The following is an 11,911-nucleotide window of genomic DNA, read 5'->3' as shown; positions in this document are numbered from 1 at the left end:
CATCACTTTTTCAGTTTATTTTCACAAATTACAGTTCGTTATGAAACCATAGCAATTTGATTCACTCAAAACGGATTTATAACGAAGAAATTATGGGCAAAACAATATTGGTTAGAATTGGATAATTTGATTACGGGATTAATTCATTAAAATCTATACTAACCATATCCTAGCTAACTTTTATTGTATTATACATGTATCCTAACATGTCATGGTTACACAATACGTCGGATAAATCAAAAGACACCACATACACAATACGTGTAACTCTAATAGCGGTATTGTGGGTCATGATTGAGTCTTATACAACACGCGTATACTATGTACTACTAATTGTGGACTACTAACTGTGGACTACTAACTGTGGACTACTAATTATGGACTACTAATGTTGGACTGCTAACTTGACAACTTAAACAATCACACGTGATTGAAAATATAAACTTAAACAATCACACGTGATTGAAAGTATGAACTTAAACAATCACATATGATTGAAGATATGATATGAACTTGCTATATTATTTTTGTTCACATGTATTATTATCTGATCGTTATTATTGTTATAGGTTCGTGAATCCAAGGACGATGGCCATATTTTAATAAGTTGAAAACTTATTATTAATATACTTTTACTACCGTGAGTATATAGTCATATTTTTAAACTCTAAAAATATTTTGGGATGAGAATACATGCATTTTATGTTTTATGCCATGGACACAAGTATTTAAAATATATTCTACGTTGAGTTGTACCACCTTGCATATCTTCCCTAATAACTTGGTAACTAATATTTACATGTTGTTAGAACATGTAAGCGTGAATCCGATTGATAGATCTATCGGGTTTGACAACCCCAACCGGGCTAGTCGCTCTAGTATCGTAAATGGTTACATAGTACTTCGTTTTTACTACACTTGGTACAGTGTAGGAAGATTTCATAATAAAAGGAATATGCTACATTAATGGTTAAGTATGGTTACCGAAGCGTTCAACAACTTATAGAATACTTTTATACACTTTCGAGTGTACATATATTTATAACTATGAAATCTTGTGATCTATATTTATATCGATGTTAAACCTATATATCTCACCAACCCTTGTGTTGACTGTTTAAGCATGTTTAATCTCAGGTCCTTAAGAAAGTCTTCCGCTGTTGCATTATCTGAGCAAGCTGTGCATGGAGTCTCATGTTTTTTTAAATGAAGTGTTGCATTCAATAAAACCTTTGTCATGTATTATATTCGACTGTTATGTCACGTGTGTAGTATTTGGAAACCGATGTATTATGGGGATTATTTCTTAAATAATCGCCCAATTGTTTAAAACATGCATTATGTATAATAATGGCGTGCTTTTTATGAAACGAATGCAATATTTTCTAAAACGTATCATATAGAGATCAAATACCTCGCTATGGGACCAATGAATAACGTACTGCGTTTATAGTAATATGGACATGTCGTTTCAGTTGGTATCAGAGCAGAGGTATTAGCGAACCAGAAATTGCATTAGTGTGTCTGACCGGTATTTGTTAGGATGCATTAGTGAGTCTGGACTTCGACCGTGTCTGCATGTTAAAAATTTTGGTTATCATTTTTTGTCGGAAATTACCTGCTTATCATCTTAAGTCTAGACGCATCTTACTGCATTTATTGCATAGATAGTGTATAGACAAATTTCATATCTTAAGCATATCTATTACAGTAAACTCTGTCTAACATGTTCCATAAAATCCTCCGTAACTTATGGGATTCTGGTATTATAAATACATATGTAAATTATGTATTGAGGAATACCAAACTAGTCCTATAATTTATTTCATTTCAAAAATCTTTTCCCTACTTTGTACGAGATGGATCCTTCAACTGGTTCAAGTTCATCGGATTCCGACAGCTATTCCGATATGGATATTCACCTAAGCTCCGAAAGCAGTGTAACCGGAATGGATCAACCAATTAGCCATCATCTATTTTGGATGAGTTGGGGATAGTTTCGTAGCCTACTTAATCATTGGAGACAAGAAGAAGGTGATCCCTTCCATCCACCACATTTCCCTCTTGGCGAAGAACCCGAAGCACTTACCGGCGAACCTGTTCGAAATACCATTTTCTCTCTCATTTCCAGAGTATCTCGTCACGATTATATACTATCTCAAATTCTAGATCTTATTTGTTCGCTCATCTGAACCGACAATCATCCCGATGTAATAGAAGAAGTCAACGAGCTTCGCGCTAGAGTGGTGGCTTTGGAGAATATGATGCAGAACTTACAAGCATCACAAGCCCCACAAGCACCAACTGCACCACACGCATCCACACCAACAGTACCATTACCACCACCAACAACATCCGCATCGCAAGCCCCAACAACACAATCTGTCCCACGAGCATCAACGTCATACGCCCTGTAGATACCAAGGAATACCAACAACATCAAACAATGAAGTATTGATTCATAACTTCATCGGAGAAATATTCTAAGGTGATTATGTAATCTCTAAAGTTTTAGAGATTATTTATTCTAATCATAGCCGTAAATCAAGATGAGTGAATGGATAGAGATGATAGAGAGGAGAATAGAAACCCTGACAGGAATGGTACGTGCGTTACAAAATAGACTTGTTATACAAGCAGCACCAGCAGTACCGACATCATCAGCAGTACCAGCAGCACCTACAACATCACAAGCTCTGCCAGTTCCATAATCACCGACATCATCACAAATCAACAACGAGCATATTGTATCAACGAGTTATGAAGTATTAACTCATTCCCTCTGAAAAATTTATATGTATATATATATATACATATATACATATATATATATATACATATATATATATATATATATATATATATATACATATATATATATATATATATGAGTTTTTAAACCACAATATATCTTTTCGTACTAAGCTATTACGTGTGAATGTTAAAGGGTAGATACTACTCGGTTAATTCATATTACTAATATGCTATGATGTACATCCTTCGTTAATGACTTAACAATCATTAATTATAATCTCTGCTTCAACTCAATAGATTCTATTTCATAATAAACCAAGTGTATTGTTCGAGTACGTGTTAGATTTCACACTTTCATTTTCGATGTACTCGAAACTTTTTAGAAAACGTTATTCGTGTCTTGCAAAATTCACAAGAATTCTACGAACACCAACATAAATCGCCGAGGAAATATCAATAAAAATGAATAATGAAGTATTGATTCATAATTTCATTTACGTTGAAGAAATACTTCGCAAAAATTATGTAATCTCTAAAGTTTTAGGGGTTATTCATTCTAGCTCCAGCAAAAATCAAATGAGTCTAATAGTATATCATCTCATTAAATCTATATTACATCTGCAGAAAATATAAAAACATATATTTTCATAAAGACTGTAATAAAAATTCTCTTGTACAAAATATTACTTGTGAAACTTTAACGGGTAGGTAATACCCGAGAATTATACAAATTCACAATTAATATGTTATACTGTACATTCTTCAATTCTGATTCAATAATCATTAACCATACTCACTACTTTCACAACAATATACATTCTTTCATAGAAACCAGAACAGCCATTCTCATTCAAATTCAATTACATATTCTGGTTTTGACAGATCAGAATCCAAGTCAAGATTAAACAGATGACATCACTCTTAGATTCCTACATCCTTCAAAATCATACTTTAAATTCAAACTATACTAGAACATCACTTTCATTCACAAAACTCATAAAGATATTCGTATCATTCAAGATTCACCACGAATTCATTATACGGATATTGACGATGATAACCTGCGTCTAAACCCTTCAAAATTCTTGAAAACACCTCAACTAAGGAACAATCGAGAGAATGAACCAATCACACGATACATATGAAGAATATATGCATATAGATATGCATCCGGAGGATACTTGGAACCTAAGCAAAGGTTCAACACATATCCGTGTGAGATCCTTTAGCATTATTATTACCCAAAATAACTTTACAATCCCTTTTCAAAATAGCGAATTTTGTCACAGCTCCAACAAGACAACTTCGACTTTTCATCCGGGGTAGCCTTATTATAACCTTGATATATACGTTGTCTTTTCACCATCGTTACTGGGAATCTTTTATATTCCACCACATTAGTAGTAAGCTTACCAGCAGCTTTATTGCTCTTTGACTTAAATCTCTCTGAAAGATCACTATAAAACCTTGTCATGTACCCATCTACATCTTGTAACAATAATTTCCATACCAAACCCCAGGAAGCATCAATAATTATTCTTGAATCTCACATCATTTCTGCATATACATATAACGTTATCTCCTAGAATTATAATTCTGAAATCTGAAATAGCATTTCAGCCTACGAATCAGTACTATGAAGTTTTGAAAAAGCTGAATGAAGCAGCATAAACTGTAGACAACCGTAACAGTTAAAAGTTGATGATAAAGAATATTGTGTTAGCAAAGCTGATAATGCTAAAAACGAACATATATTTCATAGCATTATTCCTCAAGAAAGACAAGCTTTTAGTTGCAATTGTTCTATTTACAAGTGATATTCGTTTAAATAATAAAAGGTGAAGACAAAAGACAGATTCGAAGAATTGAAGACGCAAACGACCAAAAAGCTCAAAAGAACAAAAGACAATCAAAGAGGTTCCAATTATTGATAAGAAACGTCTCGAAATTACAAGAGTACAAGATTCAAAACGCAAAATACAAAATATAAAATTGTACGCAAGGACGTTCGAAAATCCGGAACCGGGACCAGAGTCAACTCTCAACGCTAGACGCAACGGACTAAAAATTACAAGTCTACTATGCACAAGAATATAATATAATATATAAATAATTATATTAATTATTTATATTTTATATTTATATATAAAATTCGTCGGCAAGAAAGACTCCAAAAGATGTGAGCTGTAATTTCAATCTCCGCGACTCGCGGAGTTTGAAGGCAAAATTCACCGCGAGTCGCGGAGCCCCAAAAATCGAAATTCCCTATAAAGCCAACCGAATTCTGATCACAATTCATATCTTTTTCTTCTCTTATCATACGTAAAATTTATATATATATATATATAATTTATATTTTAATTTTAATTTTAATTCTAATAATAAGGGTATGTTAGCGAATATTGTAAGGGTGTAAGTCGAAATTCTGTCCGTGTAACGCTACGCTATTTTTAATCATTGTAAGTTATGTTCAACCTTTTTACATTAATGTCTCGTAGCTAAGTTATTATTATGCTTATTTAAAATGAAGTAATCATGATGTTGGGCTAATTACTAAAATTGGGTAATTGGGCTTTGTACCATAATTGGGGTTTGGACAAAAGAACGACACTTGTGGAAATTAGACTATGGGCTATTAATGGGCTTTATATTTGTTTAACTAAATGAAAGTTTGTTAATGTTAATATAAAGATTTACAATTGGGCGTCCCTATAAATTACCATATACACTCAATCGGACACGATGGGCGGGGTATTTATATGTTCGAATAATCGTTCATTTAACCGGACACGGGAATGGATTAATAGCCACTAGAATAATTAAAACAGGGGTGAAATTACATTCAAGGGTAATTGGTGTAATTGTTAACAAAGTAGTAAAACCTTGGTTTACACGCAGTCGATAACCTGGTGTATTCATTAAACAAAGTATTAAAACCTTGTTACAATTCGAATCCCCAATTAGTTGGAATATTTAACTTCGGGTATAAGAATAATTTGATGAGGACACTCGCACTTTATATTTATGACTGATGGACTGTTTTGGACAAAAACCAGACGGACATATTAAATAATCCAGGACAAAGGACAATTAACCCATGGGCATAAAACTAAAATCAACACGTCAAACATCATGATTACGGAAGTTTAAATAAGCATAATTCTTTTATTTCATATTTAATTTCCTTTATTTTATATTTAATTGCACTTCTAATTATCGCACTTTTATTTATTGTTATTTAATCGCACTTTTAATTATCGTACTTTTTAATTATCGCAAGTTTATTTTATCGCACTTTTATTATTCGCAATTTCATTATCGTTATTTACTTTACGCTTTAATTTAAGTCTTGTATTTATTTTATATTTTACATTAGGTTTTAACTGCGACTAAAGTCTTAAAATCGACAAACCGGTCATTAAACGGTAAAAACCCCCCTTTATAATAATAATATTACTTATATATATATTTGTATTTTTAATAAAAGTAAACTAATATAGCGTTGAGTTTTGTTTAAAGATTTCCCTGTGGAACGAACCGGACTTACTAAAAACTACACTACTGTACGATTAGGTACACTGCCTATAAGTGTTGTAGCAAGGTTTAAGTATATCCATTCTATAAATAAATAAATATCTTGTGTAAAATTGTATCGTATTTAATAGTATTTCCTGCTAAAATTAATAACTATTTTATATACACCTCGCATAACATCAAGTTATTTTTGGCGCCGCTGCCGGGGAACTTATCTTAAAAGCCGGAAGCGCAACGCTAATATAAATAAAAAAAAAAGAAGATTTTTAGTTTACTTTTATTAAAAATTCGTTTTTGTAAAAATACGTTTTAATTATTCAAAAATATAAAAAGAAAAACAAAAATATAAGTATTTTTTTAGATTTTGTTAAATATTTAAGTTTTATAAGTTTCTTTATCTTTATTTTAATTTATAAAAATATAACTTTTATTAAATATCTTTTATATATAGAAAAAAAAAACAGAAAACAGAAAATAAAAAAAAAATAAAGAAAAAACGCGTCGAATATTCAAACCTGTCAGCTGAATTTTGGAACCCCGCGACTCGCGGGGTTTGATGTATTAATTACCGCAACTCGCGGAGCCTTTCTGACAGGCGACAAAAAACCCTAATCCTGCATTAATTACGGGTTATTATTAATTATAATTATTATTTAAACCTAATTATTATTATTATTATTAGTTTTATTTTTATTTTTACTTTTTATTTAATTTATGTATTTAGTATTAATTAGTTTTATTAAATTGTAAAATTAGTAGTTTTATTAAAAAAATAATATAAAAATAATATTTTTATAAAAATTGTACTTTTTACAACTTTTTGTATATTTTTATATTTTGTCCCTTTTTAATCGTTGTAGCATAACTTTTGTATTTTTAGCTCATATTTAATTTTAAACTTAGTTTTTGCTATAGTTATTTTTACTCCTAGATTTTTAGGCTTTGCCGTAGAATTCCTTAAGTGCTTTTTCTTTAGACTAAGATTTAGGTGCTTTAGAATTTTGCGACACCTTTTTAAGTTTTAGTTTCTTTTTAAGTTATTTCCATTTGGGATTTAGTTTTTCCTTGTAAGCTTTAATATTTTTAGACCTTTTACTATGTATCAATTATCATTCCAATTAGTAATCTCAATTTGCGATTATAATTTTAAGTTAGTTGTAGTAATAAGGTTAGGTTAGTCAAGTATTTTTAAGTTTTTATAAGTTTCTTTTATTTTTCCGTCACCTTTTATTTTTCAACCATTTTTTTTTCTTTTTCTACCTTTTGCGACGAACTCTTTTTCTCTCTTATTTCTCGCTATTCTAGTTTTTAGGACTTAGAATTTTTTCTACTTCTTATCTAAATTTCTTAAAATTACGAAAATTTATTTTGAGTGGTTAAATTGATAGACATCAAAAATTTTTGATTCGTAGTAATAGTTGGATTTGTACGTGGACCGGGTTATTGGAGCCAAACAGTCCTCAATTATATTGAGACCAAACGAATCCTGCCCCTCTGCTGCATCTTTTGGCTATTCGAAACGTGGGCAAAATCAGAAAAGTCTATTGATTGGATAACTTATTATAATTTTTCTTTCCTTTTAAAAACTAATAGGATATTCAGTGAATGCACCGAGCAAGACGTTCATCACCTTTTGTACGTTCACCACCTGTAACTAGATCAAGACATTTAGCAAATATAACCGTCGTTGATTTTTCTTTAGAATCGTCATCCAGTAGACCAAGTACTTCAGTTCAAATTTCCGATAATCCATTTTTTGAACCCGACCTCACAATTGAGAATCCGGAAAATATTCAGGAACGGTTCGTAGATCCTGAACCACTAAACTTTCCTCCGGAACCACCAATCATTCAAACAGAGATTGTTGAGGAACGAACCATTAAATCAGAATCATCTAGTGATACCGATTCAACAAATTCAATTATGGAGAATCTGGAACCTTTAAGTATGGAAGACTGAATGAGAGCTAAACGCACTGGCCAAGGTCACGCAATTACTCATCCAGACATTAATGCGCCAGATTATGAAATCAAAGGACAAATTCTACACATGGTGACTAATCAATGCCAATTTAGTGGTGCGCCGAAGGAAGATCCAAATGAACATCTACGTACCTTTAATAGAATCTGCACACTATTTAAAATCCGAGAAGTGGAGGATGAACAGATATATCTCATGTTATTTCCCTGGACTTTAAAGGGAGAAGCCAAAGATTGGTTGGAATCGTTACCTGAAGGGGCGATTGATACATGGGATGTTTTAGTTGACAAATTTCTTAAACAATTCTTTCCTGCATCTAAAGCCGTAAGACTTCAAGCAGAAATTGTTACGTTTACACAGAAACCAAATGAAACTCTATATGAGGCGTGGACAAGATATGGAAAGTTGTTAAGAGGATGTCCGCAACATGGTTTAGACACCTGTCAAATAGTACAAATATTCTACCAAGGATGCGACATCACTACAAGGAAAGACATAGATATAGCAGCTGGTGGTTCTATTATGAAGAAAACCGAAACTGATGCTTACAAAATTATTGATAACACTGCTTCCCACTCACATGAGTGGCACCAAGAAAAAGACATCATTAGATCATCTAAAGCAGCTAGAGCCGATTCTAGCCATGACTTAGATTCCATTTCCGCAAAGATAGATGCTGTGGAGAGACGAATGGAAAAGATGACTAAGGATATTCACTCAATACGAATTAGTTGTGAGCAGTGTGGAGGACCACATTTGACAAAAGATTGTCTCAGTATTGAATTAACAATGGAACAAAGAGAGAATATTTCATACATAAACCAAAGGCCTGGAAATAATTATCAGAATAATTATCAACCGCCAAGACCGATTTACAATCAAAACCAGAATTATAACCGAAATATTCCATACAACAACCAACAAGGTCCTAGCAATCAACAAGTATCCAATAATACTTACAATCAGCAAAGACCGAATTTTCAAAACAAACCACCACAACAAACCGATGATAAAAAGCCGAATTTAGAAGATATGATGACAAAGCTAGTTGAAACTCAAACACAGTTTTTCACATCTCAAAAACAAACTAATGAACAAAATGCTCAAGCATTTAGAAATCAACAAGCTTCTATTCAAAATCTGGAACAAGAAGTGAGTAACCTAGCAAGGTTAATAGGTGAAAGAAAACCGGGAAGTCTACCTAGTGATACAAATGCTAACCTGTCATAACCCGTCCTTAACCATAAGAACGTGTTAGATAACGTATGATTTCATTGCGAGGTATTGACCTCTATATGCGACATTTTTAAAAGAAACTGCATATATTATACATTACAAACCACAACCGTTATTTTTGTTACAAGCTTTAGACAATAAAAAGATGATTATCGTTTAGCGATAATCTTCGACTTACAAACTTTACAAATGATAATAACAACACGGTTTCTAGCATATTTTACAGTACAACATCTCGGATATGCAGTTTTATTTTTGACACAAACATGCGTACGCAAGATCCTGGTTAGATCCAACATGATGCAGCGGAAGCTTTAGAAATCACCTGAGAATAGACATGTTTTAAAAGGTCAACATAAAGTTGGTGAGATATAGGTTTAATACCGGCAGCAATATATATATAGACCACAAGATTTCGTATATAAACAGTTTAATAAAAGTATTCTAAGTGGTTGAGCACTTGGTAACCATACTTAACATTTTCACGTCGCATATTCCCTTTAATATGAAATCTTACTACACCGTACCAAGTGTAGTCACAAAACGAAGTACTGTGCAACCGTTGAATACTGGTCGTCCAGTCCGGTTGGGGTTGTCAGGCCCGATAGATCTATCAACAGGATTCGTGTTTACAATACCGCTGTAAATATTAGTTACCAAGCTACAGGGAAGTATGCCAGTGGTACAACTCAACGTAGAATATATTTTTCAGTTACTTGTGTCCATAATGTAAAACATAAAATACATGTATTCTCATCCCGAAATATTTAGAGTTTAAAAGTGGGACTATATACTCACTCTTGTCTTGATGATATAAATAATTTGACTCGGTCTTCCGGTTGATATCACGAACCTATCCATATATAATATATCAATATGTTTTCATTTTTAAACAAACGTTATAAATATATACTTGTTATACTTTTAATACTTTGAATAATTCCTTAGTCCGTAGTTAGCAGTCCGATGTTAGTAATTCAATTTTAATGGTTCATTTTTAGATGTTTAATATACCCGCAATGAAATAAATAAAACCCCCAACGAAATCAACAAAACCCCATCGTATATGTGTTGGTCGAGATTAATCTTGACCCACGGTACCGGTGTTGTCAAATGACGTGTTGCGTACAAACATGGGATCTTATGATTAATCTTCTCGTATTGTTTACGGGTGATCCTGAACCATATAAAATTGAATTATAAGTACATATATATAAAATATCATGTTATCTTAGAAATATGTGATTTATATCATTTTTTTCCAATTGATCCCGTAGTTGAAATGATCTAGGATAACCAATTTTGTTTCGGTCATAGTTTCTTCGTTACAAATCCGTTTTCGTTGATTCAAATTGCCATCTTCTTGGATCGAGTTCTTCTTTAAGACTATGAACTGTAAATACCTTGGTTTGTATTCAAAATCATACGGCATAAGTGAAACATTAGTGAAACATATGAAGTTAAACATTTTTGTTACAACAAAATCATTTAATGACCATTTTTCTAAAAATACTTATACTTTGAAAAACCAAGTTTTACCTTGTTAAATTAGCATATACATAAGTTATATTACAGGTCTTGAAGTATTTTAAAAGTTAAGTTAGAAGGATCTATTTAGTTTGCAAACAAGTTTGAAAACATTCAAACTATGTTCTTGTTGTTAAACTTTTGTACCACAAAATAAGATAGCTATATATATATGAATTGAATAAGGTTATGAACATAGATTCTACCTCAAGTTCCTTGGATAAGTTTGCTGTAAAAGAGGAGTAAGAAGCTAGAATCAAAAGGGTGATAGAAGTGGATGAAAGATTGGGAGTAAGTTGGTGTTCTTGGAGGGTTTTCTTGAAGTGTTTTTGTATGGTTTTCTTATGGTGTTTTAGTATGGTTTTTGAAGCTAGATCTTCTTGGAAACTTTGCTGAATTGATTAAGGGTTTTAAGGCTATGGAAGAGTGTGTGTTTTGCTAGAAAAATGAGAGTAATACTTGAATCAAAATGAGGTTCCCATGACCCCTTTAAAAACGTGATTATGGAAGATAAGAACAAAAATTTTGTTTGTTATTTTGTATAATTAGTCAATAAGCTTCCAAAATCAATTACCTTATACATAAGGCATTGAACAAGGCTGGTTAGGTGGTGATATGACATGTATATACCAATAGTAAATACGTATAGAAGCTAGGTATGATACGAGTACAAATACTCTAGGTATACGTATAGAAATTTTGTGAAAAATGGAATGAGGATTCAAATATAGCTATCTTTTGTGAATACACTTATATGGTTTTATGTATTTAAGTCTTTAAAAGTAATTAAATACATTACTTATACAATATATGTATAAACATTATAGGTTATAAGTATTTATGTCAAATAACGTTACGTATTGTTATCGTTTTGAAAACT

Source organism: Rutidosis leptorrhynchoides, chromosome 10 (genome assembly GCF_046630445.1).
Source record: "Rutidosis leptorrhynchoides isolate AG116_Rl617_1_P2 chromosome 10, CSIRO_AGI_Rlap_v1, whole genome shotgun sequence".
Lineage (NCBI taxonomy): Eukaryota > Viridiplantae > Streptophyta > Magnoliopsida > Asterales > Asteraceae > Rutidosis > Rutidosis leptorrhynchoides.
This window is presented reverse-complemented; position numbering follows the sequence as displayed.